Source organism: Siniperca chuatsi, linkage group LG16, assembly GCF_020085105.1.
Source record: "Siniperca chuatsi isolate FFG_IHB_CAS linkage group LG16, ASM2008510v1, whole genome shotgun sequence".
In the NCBI taxonomy this organism is placed as follows: Eukaryota; Metazoa; Chordata; class Actinopteri; order Centrarchiformes; family Sinipercidae; genus Siniperca; species Siniperca chuatsi.
Genome location: NC_058057.1, coordinates 16265020 through 16285062, shown reverse-complemented (window position 1 = coordinate 16285062; position 20043 = coordinate 16265020). Strand labels below are relative to the sequence as shown.

General features: G+C 39.6%; 1 protein-coding gene across 2 annotated transcripts in view; it reads left to right on the top strand.

The window, feature by feature from the left end:
• Positions 1 to 20043, top strand: part of sash1a (SAM and SH3 domain containing 1a) — a 233329-nt gene that overhangs the window by 33191 nt on the left and 180095 nt on the right. Inside the window, exon 2 of one of the 2 annotated variants that reach the window (XM_044168077.1) lies at positions 9696 to 9748. The exons of the other annotated variant lie outside the window; for it this stretch is intronic. The gene's annotated coding sequence lies outside the window, so the exon portion shown is untranslated. The remainder of the gene's footprint in view (positions 1 to 9695; positions 9749 to 20043) is intronic. 2 annotated transcript variants of the gene reach the window in all.

Genomic DNA, 20043 nt, shown 5'->3' with positions numbered 1-20043 from the left:
GTTTTATCAGCAATGCTCTTCCTGTTTCCTCCCAGTTTGGAGTGACTTTGTAGTCTGTGTATTCCCTGCTAAGTTTGCCTGGGGAGGGCTGTGGACAGACAGGTACTACCTCTATGACTTCTTGTAACCACTGCCACTGCGCAGGTGCCCTGGCCAACTAGTAGAAGTTGGTAGTGCAGCAACAACAATCTTTGCCAGCTTCCCACCCACAACTACAGCCAAATATGTTTTTTGGAACGCATGACCAAGTCAGAAGTACTGAAGAAGAAATTGTACAGGAATAATTCTCATTAAGTTTTGAGTAATTAAATGCTGCTTTGTGTCAAGTCACCAGTTCCTATAATGTCACCGTTGTCAACATGAGGTTTTAATGCTGCGTAATACTGTGCTCCATAAACAGAATGACCTTATAGCATCAAACTTGCTGTGCGTGCCTGTGTGTGTATCTTTCAGTAATGGAGATGGGTACAAAGTGAGACAGAAAGAGACTGACACATACAAACACAGTGGAGCAGAAGCAGACTTCTGGGATGATGGCTGGCTTTCTGTTTTCTCTGGATGACAAATTAAATCAGAACGGTGTCCTCTGCTCTAATAGAGTAGCTCTGTCCGGTTTTATCTATTTACCACCGTACTATCTGCCTCTGTTTGGCTGTCAGCAGAGATTAGGGCTACTCAGTAGCACTGTCGTGAGCTGGTTCAGATCATACTGTTTGATATTAAAAGTCCCATATTAAGGGACAAGGCTGGCATTATGTTTACTTTATCTTTTTATTATTTTAAACTCATCCCATGACAAGACCAAAATTAACAATATTAACAATGAGTTTATTATGCAAACAAGTATTGTCTGTATAGCTAAAGCCTTATACAGACATAGAACTTATAAAACCACAACAAACATGCAATAACATTGCATTTGAGTGACACATACCAGTTTATTCTGGTCAGTTTGTCAAACTAGCAAAGCAGTTTAAACACTGAACTGTGACCGTAAGCATGTTCAATGACTCTCATGAGATTTAAAATGCTGTCACCAAGTTGTTTTAAAATCAACTACAGTGAATAAAACCATTACATTAAATGAATCCATTCAAACAATGTCTGATAAATGTATGATATGTAATGGCCTATTTTCAACCCAACTTTACAGTCAATTTGGAGGCTGTTGTTTGTGGTACTGTTGAATTATACTCTGTTATACTGAGAGGTGTTCCTAATATTTTGTCCACACATTTTGTTTGTACACAGACCCTATACAACATCTCTTCCTTGAATGTAAGTAAACTGAAACATCCACCTAGGGTCCTCACTGTCTTGCTCTGTCTTTCTCTTGGCTCTTCTTAATCTAGACAGATCCTGTTTCTGTTAAAACAGAACACCAAAGGGGGTTTTAATCATTGGTAATTGAAGACCCTGCTGGGAGTAAATGAGCCTTAATCTGACAGCTGAGTGCGTACCATTAGCGCAGGGGGTTTAGACATTTGGATGGCACATTTAGCACGATGCAGATAGAAGCAGGGTTTATAGAACTGTCAGTAGTTTTGCTGCTGTGCTGGAGAGAGTCATTCTACTGTACATCTAAGTTGGGTATATCCCCTGTGGGATTTTTAGCTCATGCTAAACCCATTTTGAATAACCTTGTGGGTTAATCCTTTGGAGGTGTCTTTTTATGCAACTGTGCTCAAATATGCTACTAAAACATTTAGCTTTTGAGTTTGTAAATCGGCTTCTTTCTGCTGTTCTCCTGAGGAGTATTTTCATCATTTCTGATTAAACATGATTTAATTCATTGTTGATCATATCTAATTTAAATTAGATCCCATGGTTGCTTCACTCTATGACTCTCACTAGAGAATTTTTACTTTTATTCCGATAATACATTTTCAATTCAGAGTTTGTGCCTTATCGGCCTTTTTTGTATGCACCGTCTGAGGAGAAACCCTTCTGACTTACATCCCATATGACTGATAAGCCCAGAATAAATTTCTCTCTTCAGACGAGTCTGTGCCTCAGTCAGCTGGCAAAGGAACAGGATTGAAAAAATACAAATCTAACGATAGAGGGAAAGCCTGAATTAAAAGATAAGAGACACGTTTTTCAAACAATGTTGATTTCATTTTCATTACATTTGAAAAGGTCATGATAAATATAAGCCTGTAATGTCTGGAAATATGACTGTATGAACTGATTCAAAAATAATGTTACAAATACAAAGCCAATGCCTTAGAAAAAGCTTGGACTAATGGAAATATGGACAGCGTTTCCCAATATGTAACCAATAATAACCAACCAATATTCAATATTATCACATCATAATTAATTCATGTAAACACCTTTAGCCATTAAGTTTTCTCCAATAGTAGGAGTTGTCTGAGTGCACCTTCCACATGAGTGCCTGTGTTGGGCTAAGGGCCTTACAACCAAAAATGGTCATCACTGTTTCCTAACAACACGTCCACTTGAAAAGCTAAAAACTGCACCGGAAACTGTGAGGTTAATAGGAGCTGCTGGGAAATAAAGACTGAAAACAGAGGACAAGCTGTAGAACATGAGTGAAGCTACACATATTAGTGAAATTTACTTGTGCAGTATAAAGGGCATTTTAATTAGAACTAAAATGTTTGCGAGGCCATAGCTTGACTGAGATGTTTTTCACTGTTAGATCAGCTGCAGTGAAAATACATCAGCATAAACACACTAATCTACCAGTACATAAGTACAAATGGATGTGCATTTTTAAGATACTGTAGCTCAGATGTTCAGTATCTCCAGTCGAAGGGAATCAACTAGTGAACTGATCAGATAAAGGTGGATTTCCTGAACCTGGAGGTGACATTGTCAGGGTCTCCATGGAGATTCAGCCTTTTCCCAATATGAGAAGAGGAAAACGACAATCTGTTCATACTTGCAGGCAACCATAATCAAAATGATCATTTCTACAGATAAGCCAAGCTTAAATAGAGGAAGCTTCTGTGGATAGAATGAGCTCAAGCAGCCATCACATTAGTTTTGCATCCTGCTGTTAACATCTTATCTGACTGGGTGAGATTTCCTCAAAATTAAAAAGCAGGTCCCGACACTGCAGTTGTTTTGTTAATACACAGAAAACAAGCTGTGTTTCCCCATCAAAGTCTGTACTGTGGCAGTAGCAGTAAACCATAATGAGCTACAGCATACTGCAAATTACCAGACATTGCGTTTAACTGTGCAGGCACCATTCTTTGTTAAGAAAAAGGAAAGAGAATAGAGGATGTAAGGAAACTGACATGGCTTTCACTAATCCCTCTTGTGATTAACAACAGCAGTGTCTTTGTCTATGTACATGGCATTTGTTGTTCATGGGGGTATATGTGTTTTAATCAATGCACTTATTCACTGTACCATGTGATGATGCATGTGCATGTTTTTGATAATGAGTCATTGCTGGTGCAAAGAATGTGGAGAAAAAAAGAAATGTTGATGGCGTTGTTGTTCTTTTAGCATTAATTCATTCTCTTTCATTTGTTCTGTGCATAATGTCCACCTCAAAAGGAGACACAATACTTTAAAATGAAAAATGAAATGAAAATCCAGTTGCCTTATCAGTCTTATATGATGACTGATATGCAACTAATGACTTTGATTAATCTTTGCTTTCCATTCTATGAAATATGGCTAAATAAAAACATTCATATCATTCCTTTGTTTGTTCTCAATTTTTTCCTCAGTTTTCAGCTTCCTGTTTGTCTATTGCAGTAGAGTTAACTTGCACTTCCACCCCTCCATATTGGTATTGTAAATGTGATATTTTAGTATTGTGAACTGTAATGACAGTAACACTCAAACAATTTTACAATCAAAAATATGCCAAAACTCTGCCTTTCCTTCCTGTTGGTGACCTCTGTGGCCACTAGTGTTGGAGGTTGTGACCAGGCATTGGATTAGCAGCTTCTCAGCCGGCTTGGCTACAGATTGGGATTGACTCAGTACTCTGACCCATCCTCTTACTGCTAATTGGTTAACCCTTTAATCCAGCTGGCGGTCAGCAATAACACTTTCCAAAGGCGGTTTGGCGGGAGCTCAGCCTGCTGCGCCAGGAAACTGCTGCCAAACTGACTGTCAGTTCATTAACAACAAGTGGTGAGAATACACAGATACTGGGTTGACACATATGTGTAGGAGGACTGTTGTAAACAGCTTGGCAACTTTTACGGCACAGAAACAAAAACAAGAGAGGGTTAGAGAAATGCAGTCTATCTATAAGAAGTTTGCAGTCTGTTAATTGAATTCTCGTCGGCAGGATGAACATGGACTATAAGTACTAATGTATGAGAGAGAATAAAAGTTTAGCAGAACTTTAACATTTTGGAAGCGTTGGTATTAATAAGTACTTATAAATTTGAGAGTAAGAAAATGTACAAGTGTAATGAAATAACCACAACCAACAGGTAAGGAGGGCCAGGCAGCTCAGCAGAAATGGTTACACTCCAAGCTTTGATTTGGCCTTTGATATTGTATGGCACTGACAGTCACATTAGAACTGAAATAGATAAAGTCAAAATTGGTTTACACATAGATCCCTGATACTGAATTGAATAGCTTGATGAGATAATAGAGGTCAAGTAGTGGCCATCTTTGAGCCAAACCACCCACTATGAGAAACCACACAGGACAGGTAATCTGAATGAAGATAAACAAGTGTCTATAGCACTTAATTACTTCATTTGTAATCTCATTGTATTGCCGTGCACAGTCTGCCAGTCTTTCAGTTTAAACTAACAGCATTATGCTCAAAGACAACAAGATGCCATATGTTCAGGTTTGTGCTGTCAACTCAAATAGAGGAGATTTCATCCTCCTAGAGCCCTCTTTTCTCTCCATTTGTGTCAGGTATTTCCCCCCAGTGGCAAACTGGAACAAATGTTAGGGCTAATTGATCCAGCTAATGAAATGGCTGTGCCCAAGACTGAGGTCATACACACACATTACGGGAATTACAGATGTGCTACTACAAGGCAGGAATTGATGGCTGGATAAGACGAGGATAAATGAGTATTCAAGAACTAATTAATTGATCTGATAAATTGTGTTGCATGGCTGTGTGCGTATGTATGTGTTTTCATGCACATTTGGATGTCAGCCACTGGCCTAAATGTAGGTATGATGGCTGATGGGATGGATTAGTCAGAGGGGAAGTTACAGTAAGTGGTTCCTTAATGGGCAGCTGTGGCCTCATCTGTCAACTCCGGACAGAACCTTTAACCAAGGCATCAGGCAGTGTAGACACAGACTCTCACACACATGCAGCTGTATGTAAAACATTATCTTGTTGGAAGTGCTGACACAATTAGATGATTAATTGATCAGCTAATTAGCAACAATTCTGAAAGGATTAATCATTTGTCATTTATTAGGCAAAAATGCCAAACATTTGCTGTTTCAAACTTCTCGAATATGAGGATTTACTGCTTTTCTCTGGGTTATATAATCATAACTTGAATATCTTTGGCTTTTGGACTGTTGGTCATGCAATTTAAGCAATTTGAAAGTATCACCTTTGGCTCTGGGAAATTGTCATGGTAATTTTTTACTATTTTATGACTTTTTATAGACTGAAGAATTAATCAGGTAGTTTTCATCCCTGGTTTTTAAGTCGGTTTGTTTACAAATTTTGTTCTTGGTTCTGTCAAAACACTAAAGCATCCTAAAGTCAAAAGTACTGTCTGTCAGAGCAAAGAGAAACCCAATGGGACAAGTGGATGGCAAATTTATTTTCTGACCCGATGGTATGGAGCCTGGTTCCAAACCCATGGAATTGTTGCCCATGTCTCTAAAAAAAATTTCAGGTACTCAAATAGGTCTCATGTTGTGCTCAGACAGCTTTTTCCCAGGTTGGAAACACAACCAAGCCAATAAGAACTTTGTAGATGAGTGCAACAATGGGGATGTCATTGTTCTGTGCCAGAGCCAAAACATGTCAACAGAAACGTTGCCACAAAAATGGCGCCAAGCGTTGATGAGATTGGTGCAGTTGAAGTTGTAAGTCATCTTACAGAAAAATGACAATGGCGTGACATACATGACCGTTGACCGTCTTGATTGGCTTGGAAAAATGGCAAATGACCCTCTCAAACATTAAAGGGCTAACATGAGCACAATGTCTTTGAATAATGAAGTGAAACGAAATGGCAATTCAAACTCAAACCTGTTGCACTAACCTTACAAATTGAGAAGAATGGAGAAGACCTTAGCACTGTAGATACTGTAGACTGCCCCTGTGAAATGTGTGGGAATCAATAAAAGAAGCTCTATAGAAGTTTGGAACTCCTCCGGGATTTCTCTTCTCAAATCCAACAAGCTGGAATTAGCATTCCAGAGCTTGTTGCATTACAATATTGATCAGGAAATAATTATCCATTCTTTGTGTGTTCCCTCTAGTTTTCTGATTCACATTGGGTCTATCAGTCTCTCACTCTAATCTCACAAGCAATGCATGCAGTTGTAGCCATCAAATCCTTTCCCTTTCCATAAACATACTGAACTCAATTTCTGCACATCGAAAAACCTTCTTGCTGTCATTCTCTATTTAGCTTCACTTGTACCAAACTGATGATTTTAGTTCCCTGTGTACCTTTTGGGCACACTGCTTTAAAACTCTGCAGTCTGACTTCCTAATAGCATATTCCATTATGAGGCAAGGCAAAGTGTTACTATTATGCCCCTCTGTCTCTTTGTGTGTGTGAATGTGTGTACATTGGGAGGTGGCGGTGAATTGAAATAAAACTGCTGATAAATGTGCTTCCTGCAGACCCCCCAAGGCTCATTAAAGTGCTACAGTGCCAGGAGACCATTTGTCTCTGAGTGGTAAATACACAGCGGAGGCAGACGAGTGATGGCACAGCGAGATGTGTGGTCTCTGTCTGTGCTGGGGATGCAGGGCAGGAGGTGGGAGGTGTTTTTACATGGTGTATGAGTGTGTGTTTGTCTGCCTGTGTTTTCACGCTCTTGCACGCACATTCTCATTTCTAATTTTCTCTACTGAATAATGTGCTTCATTTGAATCCAAGGTCACACTGCTTCTATTAAAAAAGATTCAAATACCTGGAGCCCAGTCAATATTAGCTAGAATTAGAGGAATGCAGATTCCAGGGGGGTGAAATTGATTTCTGACTGTAGCCTATTCTGCATAGACATGGTTTAATGTGGTAAACATGGGTCCTGCCTCAGCGGAGCATATACTCTCTGTCGTACTCTCTTGTAGAAGAAATTTAGGGCTTTTTATCTTTTTTTTATTTCAGCAAAAATTTAATTAACTGTAATTTTTACACTTTTGTACAGATTGAACATACAAAATATAATGTGTTCATTAGTGAACTTTAGTGGTGTTGGTAGGCTGATTTTTGTTTTTTTGTTGTTTTTTTAACCTTCGGACAGAGCCAAGCTGATGGCTGTGAAACCCTGCAAGTAACCTTCAATAATGTATGTCCATCATCTGAGAGATTTGGTTCAGTTCATCTTTGTTCCTCTAGAAAACTGGGCCAGAGGCAAGAGTTTGGAGCACCAAGTTCTAATTATTTTACAATTTTGTGAAAATAATTGCTCCTCTCTATCATCACCACACGTCTAATGATGTATTTTCTAATATACCAACTCAAGCATGACAGCTGAAGGACACAACCTAAGTACAGTGGGTTATCAAGTCGAAGAGACGCTGTTCCTCAACATACTCGGCATGCTTTGTACACCACACACACACACACACACACACACACACACACACTTCTAATAATAATAGGGTGGGATGCCTGAGGAATGTGTCCAGGCAAGCAAAAACATTCTACCAACGGTTTGGCAGAAACTGACTGCCAAGTCTTTTAATTTGCCCTCCTACTATTTTCTCCCTCTTGTGCAATCAGGGGTTTGTGTTTTTCCATGTTTAGCAGGGGGAGACAAGACAACGGGCAGCGCCTATTTATTTACCAGTCGTTTCAGTCAGGGGTTGTTGGTGCGTGACTGGGAGACGTGCTCTGGAGGCAATGCTGACTAAAGCAGACATGGTGCGAGGATTCAGCTTAGCTGTAGCCAGGATTCTGTCAATGGCCAAACCACTATACAAAATGAGTACTTGTTTTCTAATAGCAGTAGAAAACAGCAGGGAAAAGATCAGATACTCTCCCTGTAGCTGCAAAATCAGCACAGATCTCAAATACTATAGTCGGCATGATAGTGTGCTGAGACTATTAAAAGTATGTTCAGACAAATGCTAAAATTTAATTAATAAGGGAATATTTATGGGACCCAAAATCAACTTAATCTTTATTTAGGGAGTGTTCATGACATGACATTGTTCAGAGGTGAACTGTTCACCCCTCCCCTAGCCACTGACAATTGTTAAACCTGCCACACCTTTCCATACTGCACACATGGAAATGGGTGGAAACACATGCATGTTATGGAAGAATTCAAGTTTGTGTATAATTCACCTAATCGTTCCATGATTTTCCTTTCCTTTCTGAATGAAAGGGGAAATACTTGCTTTTCAGTTGTTACACTCCCAGATGAAAACATATCATGCTACTTTCTTGCCTTTCATTTTCCAGCTTGGTCAAGCAAAATTCATTCTTGTCAGTTCAATTCAATGCTTTTTGTATCGAAAGTAGTGCAATTCATAGGGACAGAGCATGCTGTCAGAAAATGACAAATTGCCCAAAATATGCTCTGAAATATGCTATTACATTGTCAATTTCCTGTCCAGTCACTGTGTTTTTGAACCAGGAAGAAAATGGACCAGGACAGTTTAATTTTTCTGGTGTGTTCCTCATCAGACCACAGTAAGCTTTTATGTATTTAGTTTATATTTCATAGATGTTTTCAGTACACATCCTTTCTTTGAGCTGCACTCTGCTGCACACATTGACACCTTTGAGCTGCCTTGTGTAACAACAGTTTGGATTGAGGTAGAAGGGCATTGTAAGTGTATATTGATGATAGTTGTTGAGAGAGGAGAGACCATTACCTCTCTACTCTTACCACCCAGGTTTTTTCAAAATGGTCATGGGAATTGAGACCTCTCAACCTTGGAAGGTTTCACATTGTGGCATGAATCCATAAATTCATAGTAGACCAGTGTCTCACATAGAGACCCCTCATCACATGCATGTCTATGATTTGTGAGCAATTCAAAGAGTGATTTTTTTCCTTCTCAGACTATTTTCTTTGAATTATTTTTAGTGGCCTGAAGAGGTTAAACCATACGTTATATATAAATAAATGTATTTGTAGCAAAATTATGTTGTTTTTTTTCTTGTTCCCTCACCCTGATAATCTTACCATTTCATCTTGCAACCCCTTCCTGCCCCCCTGGCTCTGAACTAGTGCTCTTTATCACACTAAAAACCAAAAATGATATCGTACAAGTTTGGTAAACTGATAGTGATGGGTTTACCATATTGTTCCTGCATACTGTACATGTGTATTCACAATATATCCAGTGTTACCTAAAACATACAAACAAGGAACCTAGTTAACTTTAAAAGAAACCCACTGACTTGCAATGTTTAGTCTATTTGAGGTCCCATGTGCATTATATCTGTCAGTCGGTCCTACTTGGCAACACTATTTTTTTTAATCAGGTAAAAAACAAAACATGTCTCTTTTGACCTGCTTTATCTTGGACATATGATGCTTACTCTGTCCTTGTCTCTTTCTTGCAGAAACCTCTGAACTTTTCCTAGAGGGTCAGCAGCCTGAAAATCTGTCTTACCTGGTAATCACCTCCACCTGGCTAATTCTCCTTAGCGGGCCTTTGTCACTGGGGCACGCCTATCTGCTTAACCTCATATGGTTCACTTTAATCACAGCCTAGGTAGGACGGTGGCCTTTGCTTGCACTCACTGCTCTCAACCCAACCACAGAGGTCCCCAGTCCTTTTGCTTTACCAGCCATTCATCATTCAGACACAAACTAATGCTCTGGGCCTTTCCTGCACTGAGGAATTATGGGGACTTTTTCAACCCAACCTTCTTGCTCAGCAGGAGAGATGCTGACGTAAAACTAGTTGATTCATCATGATCAATAATCCATTATTCCTGTTAATGTATTGTTAAGGCCTCAGGGTAAAGCCAGGTAACAGAAAAGCAGGGGTACACAATGGAGCTAAAAAGCATGGGGGGGAAATGGTGCTGAGTAGTGCAAGATGATGATGATGATGATGATAATGATGATGATAATAATAAAAAAAACTTTATAGAGCACTAATGAAAACAAAGTGCTTGACAGAGAGAGAAATAAAACACAACAGTGAATGATGAAATACATGAAGGACAAAAACAAAATAAGAGATAATAACAAATTAAAAACCAATAAAATAACCAGACAGCTCAGATAAGATCAGGATATGATTTCCCATAAAAATGCATTTTGAGAAGAGACTTAAAAGAAAACACTGACTCAGACAACCTAATTTCTTCAGGCAGGTCGTTCCAGAGAATCGGGGCCCTGATGGCAAAAGCTCTGTCACCCTTTATTTTCATCCTAGACTCAGGAACAGACAGAAGACTCCTGCCCGAAGATCTCAAACTACGTAAAGGTTCATAAGGGATTAAAAGGTCTAAAATATAATCTGGAGCCAGGTTATGAAGAGCCTTAAAAGTAATCAATAAGATCTTAAAATCAATCCTAAAACAAACAGGGAGCCAGTGTAAAGAGGCTAAAACAGGTGTGATGTGATCATATCTCTTGGTCCTGGTTAAAAGCCTAGCAGCTGAGTTCTGTACAGTCTGCAAGTTTTTTGATTAAGACAAGTGAACAGGCTGTTACAATAATCCAGGTGTGAGGAGATAAAAGCATGTACAACAGTTTCTGCATCACTAAGATTTAAAATAGATCATATTTTTGCAATATTTCTGAGGTGATAAAAACATGATTGGACAAGCTTAGTGATATGTTGCTCAAAACATAAATTGCTATCAAACAGGACATCAAGATTTCTTGCAACACGCTTGATATGTTGTGACAGGTTACCAGTAGATAGCAGTATTTGTTTTGTGATATGTTGGGGGCCAATAACAAGGATTTCTTTTAAGTTGAGCTAAAGAAAATGTATCGACATCCAGTTTTTTGTCAGACAAGCAGTCCTGCAGATAACTCAGCATACTAGGGTCAGTGGGCTTGACAGGGAGGTACAACTGTGTGTCATCTGTATAACAATGAAAAGAAATCCCATGTCTACACATGACATCACCCAAGGGGACCGTATATAGGGATAACAGTATTGGTCCCAGGATTGAACCTTGAGGCACACCATAATTGATATGGGAAAAGGATGACATGAAGTTGTTAATGGCGACGCAGAACTTTCTATTGGACAAATAAGTTAAAAACTAGTCTAGTGCAGTGCCAGATATGCCCACCCACTTTGAGAAGGGCTGTCTCGGTGCTGTGGTACTGACGCAAACCATATTGAAACTTCAAGTTTTTTCAAGGGCTTTAGGATACTCTCATAAGAGACATGATTTCTGTGAGTTCAGGCAGAGTAACAGCAGAAAATTTGCTCAAAGAATCCGATAGCGGGCGATCCACATCTAAAAATGCAGGACGAGGGTAGTACCAGATCTTATTAACTCCACCTTTCCAGGAAAGTGCAATAAAAACTTTTCACAATCTGGATTAACTAATTGATAGACAGTTCTGATGGTGGGCACAAATAAGTGCAGGAAAATGGCATGTTCTTGCATCTTTCACCATCCTATTATGAAAGAGTAATTACTTTCATAGTAATACTTAATTACTTAATATATAATTACTTAATTACTTTCATAGCCACCTGGACCTGGAGACCTGATTTCTTCCATCTGCATTCTGCTCTTCTTCATTTCTTTTTACAGCTTCAAATACTGTAATTTAACCATGGCTATTTTCTAGTCTTTGAGTTTGATCTATTTTTCAGAGGAGCTATGAGATCTAAGGTTGAAGAACACAGGCAATTAAAATCATTGGTGTAGGAGGAATCAGGAAACACATTGCCAAGAGAATTGAACAGTGTACAGAATTTAGAGGCACTTTGCTCATTAAGGACACGTGTACCCAGAGCAGGATAAGACAGTACAAACAGCCTGCAATTCATTTAAAAACAATGCATAGGTGATCTGATACAAACATGCCCCTGATTTCCACAGATGGTATTTTCAGACCCAGACTAAAGACTAGGTCTAAAGTGTGGCCACGGGAATGAGTTTTGCCAGACACATGTTGTTGAAGAGTTAGTGATAATTAAAAAATCAGTAGGAAGGGCATTAGAAGACTCATCAACATGAATATTAAAATCACCACAAAGAACAATTCTATCATAATTTAAAACAAGATAAAAATTCAGGGAGCTCCAACAAGAGGGAGCCAGCTGGTATGCAACAGGGAGTGGGAAACCAAGTTTAAAGTATAATGTGTCCCCAGGTCAGATATACTGATGACAGTGCAGCTGAAAGTCGACTTAACATTAAAGGAATACTCCACTGAAAATCTGCCTTTTTAATGTCAAATGCTGAACACTGGTAGGCTTGAAAGTGGTTTTTGAGAAGTTCATAAAAACTTCTAAAAACACTCCTGTAGCATTATCTAGTGTATTGTACTCCTCAATTGATCTGTATCTTCAGTATGTTCCATACACTTAAACGTTCTCTACAACATGGCTAAACACACTATATACTTCCACATTGCATGCTTCCATATTGCAGTTGTATATTATGTTCTGTGGCTATAAAGGGAGCTTTCTAAAGTCTGAGAAAATAACCCTGATGATGTCAGTTTGGGCTTGAGACTTCCAATTTTTAAGATAAAGCCTGTTACCAACTTGAGACATGGAGTTTGAAAGATGTGGGCATTTCATTTCATTTGACCCTCCCAGTCGAATGACAGATGCAGTGAGTTGCATTATGGGAATTGTAGGATCCTGGAGCCTGACCCACACTAGGGACTAAAGTCAGTAAATCTCGACCTCTGCTATTTTGATTTGAACAATTATTTTGAAAATAGGTCTGTTGTGAGATCCCTAAAGTGCAATGCTAAATCAATGTAGTTCTGCTTTAAAACAGATGGTCTGAGGAGTATTCTTTTTAAGAAGCAAAACAGTAGCGTCATAAAAGCTTGCATTTCTTTGTACTTTGCAGTTTTCCATATTTATTAATATTGTTTCTTCGTTCTGTTTTTGACCCTTGATCACATTTGAAGTCTATGAACTCAGGTCCTCTGAGATGCTGATGGTACCACGGAGGGTAATAGTTTTTGGTGTTTGGGTGTCTGCCAAACTATGTCCTCGAAAGCAAGGTCAGTTGTGATTGCGTGTTGATCTTCTGGACTCCTGTTCCCTGCCCTTAAATCATGGTAGGGGCATAAAACTCAAGATGTCCGCTGCCTTTAGCCATACTCTGTGGGGAAACTTCAGCTAGAAGGTCCCTGTGTTCTTGGCGTTTTTGTGGCCCGTCTTGTATCTTCTTGCCGTCATGCCCAGGCAGAGCAGATTGCCATCTGTTATCGTCGTGGAGACAGGAAAATCCCCTGGGGTCCAGAACATGTCCCTGGCCTCCACTTTGAGGCAGCACAGGTAAAGCAACAGTGAACAGGTCAGGTATCAACTGGTATTTTTAGTGCAATCTGGCTGACAAAATAGTCAATGATGATAAATAAAAGCACTTAAGGTAGTTGTACAGTAGCAATTAATGAATCACAAACTAAAGGGCTAAAAATATTTAGGTAGAAATATCAGTGTGGTGTAAAAAGTTTAATTTTTGTCCCATTTCCCCTTTACTTGAGCCATATGTCCTCATCTCAGTCAGTGGATAAAAAAGGAAACAAAAGAGAGAAACAACTGGTTTGGCGTGAGACACTGTTTCTCTCCTCTGTCCCTCATTTCTACGCAAGGCCACACGTAGCTGGTCTCTGTTTCTCCTCCTTCCCCCTACCACCCCTGTGCTCTAGAGGAATATCTAATGCTGTTGCCCTTGCAGTCTGTATAGATTGTGAATTCCAGTTATGGCACGTCTGAATCATTGGTATGCAGAGTGCAGGGCACAAGTAGCGGATGTGCCGGGCAGAATCGACATGTACAGGTTTATTGAAATACTCTCCTCATTCTCCCAGTAATTGCTCTTGCTCTTGCCTCCGCTCTCCTGCTTCCTTCTTTCTTTCTGTCTCCCGACAGTACGTCTCTCAATTTCTCTCATCCTTTTGCTTGTTTCTTTTCCTTATCTGTCTCCCACTATTTAGTACATCCCTCATGACTCCCTACACTACCCCTATTTCCTCATCTTTCTTTATCCACTCTGTCTCTGTTACCTTCCTCTGCTGCTTCCTTTCTCTATTTTCGTCTTCATTATCATTTTCCCCACCCTCACCTCAGCGTTCCTCTTCCATCACCTGTAAGATTTCAGTGGAGGATAACTGAGATTCCATCATGGCTCTCATGAATAGGTTATACAGATGTCACTGACACCACTGCACCTCATAAATATACAGCTTATTACCTGCCTCTTTTGCAGCGCATGTATAAAGCCTCACGTTCATCTCGCCTAACTAGCAGTCTCAAAGTATATGGAATTTATGTGGCATGTATGGCATTCAGTGTAACACCACAGCAAATATATGCAAATCACATCTTTGGTTCACCTGTGCTGGATGTCATCCTTGCTTGTCTGTTTGTCTTTGGGAGCTGACGGTATGTAACTGCTGCTTTCAACTCTCTCCCTCTTTCACAGCCTCAGCTAAAACAAACATGAACAGTGTGCTCCATTTACAGCTGGCATTCTGTCATTCATCTCTGTTGTTGCTGTTCCTTTTCTCATTTTCCTGTGTTCCACAGTGCCTTTTCTACTCATATTATTATAGTATTTGTACAGCATATCTCTCTCAGATTCTGAATGACATATTTTCTCAGGGTGTCTACTACCCTCTCTCTCTTTCTGGACTCTTCAGGGCCATCCCAGAGAGACTAGTAACTGTATGTGCATCAGATACCCAGTGTAGTTAACCTTGCTCCTCTCACTTCCTTCAAGCAGTGGGGAGGTGATATAGAGTTAATTTTAGGGTTACATCTCTGCCTGGGATGAGTGTTGGTCTTGAAGCAGACCTGGGTTGTTAACAAAGACAGCATTATGAACAGGATTTCCTTGTGCAGACAGGAAGAGACTGAATATCAACCTGACCAGTTTAACCTCATAATCAACTGAGGACTGTGGAGAATCCTCGTCTTTATGTCACTATCTTATGTTCCATGCGGGGGCCAGAGATAAGGAAAAGGGAGAGGTGGGGGCGAATGTGCATTTGCTGGTGTATGTAGCTTTCAATGTGACAGAAATAATCCAGATAGACGTTGCATTGAATTTGATGTGCAGCAGCATTGCTGCAGGATGAGAAACTTCACATCTTATGCAGCAGAGGTCCACCACTATATGCTAGTGGTCATCTCCAGATGGCTGAATGCCGAAACGCAGTTTGACTTGGCTTTGCTCAATGATGCATGTAAGCCACATTGACCACCAGTGAGATCATCTGACCTTCCATCCCACTGCCCGGTCTGTGTCATTGCCCATATTCAAGGCTTTTGCAGACAGCAGTGTCTGCTTTGTCAATATTTATTTACATTGATTAATATTCAATATGTTGTTCTGCAAAAAACAGCAGAGTTGATGCACAATTGGGCGCTATTAGGATGAACTAACATTAGGATGAACTTGCTGATATAATATTGAGTTGCATTTCCCTTTAACAATCTCAACAACGCAATTGTCCTAAGGCTTCAGTAATCTCTGTTTAGTAATCTCTTTTCGCTCTTAATCTACACCTCCTCTTTTTCACTACTAAGGAGGATAGTAGGGGAAATCATATGCTTCATTTGGGTTTATCAGATCAGTCCATTTCCTCAAAAGTGCAGGGTAAACTAATATTTTGTGCACTTGGCCTACAATTATGCTGCTGGCTTACAAAACATAAATATCTCTTCCTCAGTCTCCATGTGTTCCATTGACAGAAAGCTAGATTACATCTAGTGCTTATAGACATTACCAACTTTTCTGGAGTTTAATGAAAGAAAATGTTCTTGTTGGAATGTATTCACATTGTAAATGGGAAGTAATGAGGTGGGAAACAAAGGCTGTGGATGGATGAACCAGGTGGTGAGAGGGTGGGTATCAGTAACAGGGAACAGGATGAAGCTAATATAAAGGAACGATACCAGTGAGTGTGATGGTTGATGGATAGATGAAGAAAGTGTGTAGAGAGGCGTGGAGGGAGAGCAGAGGGGCTCTATCTGCCTGCTGCCTCTCCCCATAGGAACAGCTGTCTCTCAGACTGCAACAGATGTAGATTCACAGAGGGGGAGAGATGGTCTGACAACTCCCTTGGCCTTTCCTCTACTCCTGTTTTCCTGCTGAATTACGTATATATATATATATGTGTCACTTGGCTATAATTTCCTGTTGTGAAATGACTTTAACATGGGAGATACTTATTTACACTCCTTTTTTATACCACCATCAAATTTTATTAAGTGCCTCCCTACCAGCTGTAATTTACAGTGTTTTTCTCTTTCACACTTCAGTGGTCCATGTTGTAGAATCTATTCTCTACAGTCCACCATAACTTAGCTGTCTAAACTGGGGAGCTCCTGTAATGAACAGTTTAAATTTGATCAGTCCAAGTCTTGTCTACTGGTAAGAGATGTTTTCAATTATTGTTTCTATTTGTTTACCTCCCTAAGGCTTCTAAAGGATAATAGATTGAAGTTGGCTGGTAAGAGATCGTCTGCCTGCCTGATTTGTTTTGATTAAATAGTGGATATGGAGGAAACAGAATGTAATCACTAGTTTGGCTCATAGAGAATACTCTTAAGTTGTATTGTGACTAATAATGTAGTAATGCTGCACAATGTAATAACCTGGTCAATGTAAGAAAGTTACCCTTTTAAATGGAATGAAAATACAACCAAACTTGCTGGTGCTTTTAAAGGTGTGACAAATTTTTCAATAATGTGTTATAATAAAATTCAGTACTAATTAATAGTTTGTGTCATAGTGAATATTTTATTATTCAAGAATTTATTACATTAACATGTTTTATCACATTTTCTGCCTGTTTTTACGGAACTTCATAGAACTTCTATGAAAAAGTATTCACATTAAATGGATTCATTCATTGTTTCATTATCATTTTGTAGCTCTAGAGGAGCTTTGTCAAGTTGAGAAAAGTGACATTACTCGTGTATCTCAGCTTGGGATCGGACACTTAAAGTTTAATAGCAAACCTAAATTACAAATTGGATGCATGGAGTTTTAAAGATATGGGCATTTACCAGGCAGGGAGGTTATAACGAAAGAGGCTAAAAACTGGGGATGCTACAATTCCCATAATGCAACTTTCCTCTTCAGAGTCTGAACCAAATTGAGGACTAAACGTCAGGTTGTCTCAACTTTTGCTGCTTCAGTTTTGACCATTCTGTCTCTCGCAAGCCCTCGTCTTTATGGAACTGCAGCTCTAAATCACTGCAGAAATGTTTTAGCAGTTGCTACATTTTGCCATTAGCACTTATTACAATAATTAACTTAATGTAAATTTGGATGAAACAGTCAAACGGTAAAGGATTAATTTACAATTTACAATTTACAATTTCCATACTGCATTATGACTTTTTCTTTATTGATCGTATGTTAACCTCCAACACCACAGATCCATCATCACACCATGTTGTGTAGAGAAATAATGTTCCAATCCACTGAATTTAATTTCAAATTCAAGTGACAATGCCAAGATTTTCAAAGAAACTGTACCAAATATGTCAGGCTGAAGTACAGGGAAATCTGTAGAAAATGATCCACAAGATGTTCAGAATTTCTGTTCTCTATCCCATTTCCCTCAGCACAAGTGTGAGACAGCTTCAATGAAATATTATGTAATGTTGTAGAACAGTGCGTTTCATCTTACTTTGAAACTACTTAAAGGGTAATTTGACAGAAATATCAGGAACATTAAAGGTTTCAAGTGGTAAAATGAAATGCTAAGCTGTCGTTGAAATTCTCATGAACTGATCATTACTGAGTCTCTTTCTGCATGCTGAGATCCAAGACCTTTTGTACAACAGTGTCAAATCCCACATGTTTGACTGCTGATGTACTAACCTAGTTTTGGTTTCAACTGCAGTAAGCTCTCTTCACTTTCTGGCCCCATTTGGGGTTCATTTAAAGGATAGTGTGAGTATTTCTGTGAGCGTGCGATTGTGTGTGTCATGTAAGTGTAGGTGCTTGTGCGATCGCATGTGTGTTTTCCTCCACTGTAGCAAATTATCTTCTTCATTAATTTCGACACACGAGGAAATTAGCCTGTTCTCTGCTTGAGGCTACGTCTAAATTAGAATGATTGGGGTAATCCAGAGATTTCAAGGGCTTGAGAGACTAAGCCTATTCTAGGCTCAAATAGTCAAATAAAAAAAGACTGACAAGTGATTTATCTCGTACCAGGTTATCAGCCAGCCTTTTGTGGTTGTTCAACCGACTGGGCAGTCACAGTGTGATGTTTCTGTTGTCGCTTTTATTTTCAGTATCTTTGTATGTCTGTGTCATATTGATTAGTGTGAGATCCAGGTTGAAAACAGAGATGACTATAGCGCAGTTCATCTTTACAAAGGATTTCTTTTTGACAAATTTGATTTGCATGGTCCAAGCAGGTTTGTTCATGTCCTCAGCTTTGCTCCATCATTCCACTCCCCATCTCTTTGTAAGAACCAGTGTCTCTCCTTCATTTTACCCTCTGTCATCCTTTCCCTTGTTCAGCTTGGCTGTAGTTGTCTGAGGTCTATTGTGTGGGATGTGGGGAAGGCTGGCTGACTCTCCAGAGAGCCGGCGGCAGATTCCAAACACATTTGACTTCGGTGTCAGAGGATGTGCGCTCAGATACTTGACTGTTGAACTGCCCACCCAGAGGCCTGTCTGAGCAACAGTCAGCCCAGACACAATGGAGCATGGAAAAGGAGGGGAGAGAGGAAGAAGAGGAGGAGGTTAACAGCTGAGACAACCATGTACTATGCAGTATACTGCCCTATGGGAGGTCTATTGAGTGAAAGCTCACTATATTTCAGTGGTTTGCAGTACAGCTCGGTACAGTGCTGAACACAAGCACTATGTTGCATGTGGATTAGATTCCCTTTTATTTTATTACTTCTTGTGGGGTTCTTGTTTTTTTATTTCGTTAAATATTGAGCCTGTACTTAGTAGTTAGACATTCTAATTCCATCTTAGTCCAATCTTTAAAGCTCTAAGGTTGCCTACAGAGCACATATTGCTGCAGTTTGCCCCAGTTTCCTGGGGTGACTCACCACTTCCCTGAGTTATGTCAAATTATGTTTGTTTTGACAGACCAGCTCACACATTTCATGGAAGTTTAGCATCAGAGCTATTGGGTAAAAACATTTACATTGCTTAAACACAGTCATAAGAGACTTCTAGTGCTGTATTGTGCTGTGGCATCACCCCACCTGATTGTATGCCAGTGACTAATAGATTGTTTTTTGGTGACAAGGAACCATGCCGATAGAATCGTCCAAATTCAGTCGAGCACCCTTGTCAGATGTTATTTTTGTACTATGAGTCTGTCAACTTTCAAATAAACAACAATGGCTCAAAACAAGATCCTTTAGCGCAGTGCGGCAGATGACATTTAAACAGACAGAACTCTTCCTATGGGAGACATGGTTGATTTGCTTTAATGGTCAAATTACATGCACATCAACCTGGAGAGGCTCATTGAGATGGCGTGTGGCCAGCGAGCCCAGCATGAAGTCAATCTTCCCACCCTGACTGACTTATCTCTGCAAAGTTAATCAATAATTAACTATAAGCCATGCTGTGATGAGGATGGTAATGCCCCTTTAGTAAGATCACACCTCGCACTATAACTCTACTTACCTTCTCTAATGGTGCAGTGTGTATGCACAACTGGCATCCTTGAAAATTTGTATCACTTTGAGTTTTCTTTTTTGTGTTTCTGTTTCAGCCAAGACAACCTTTACATGACAGCCTAGGA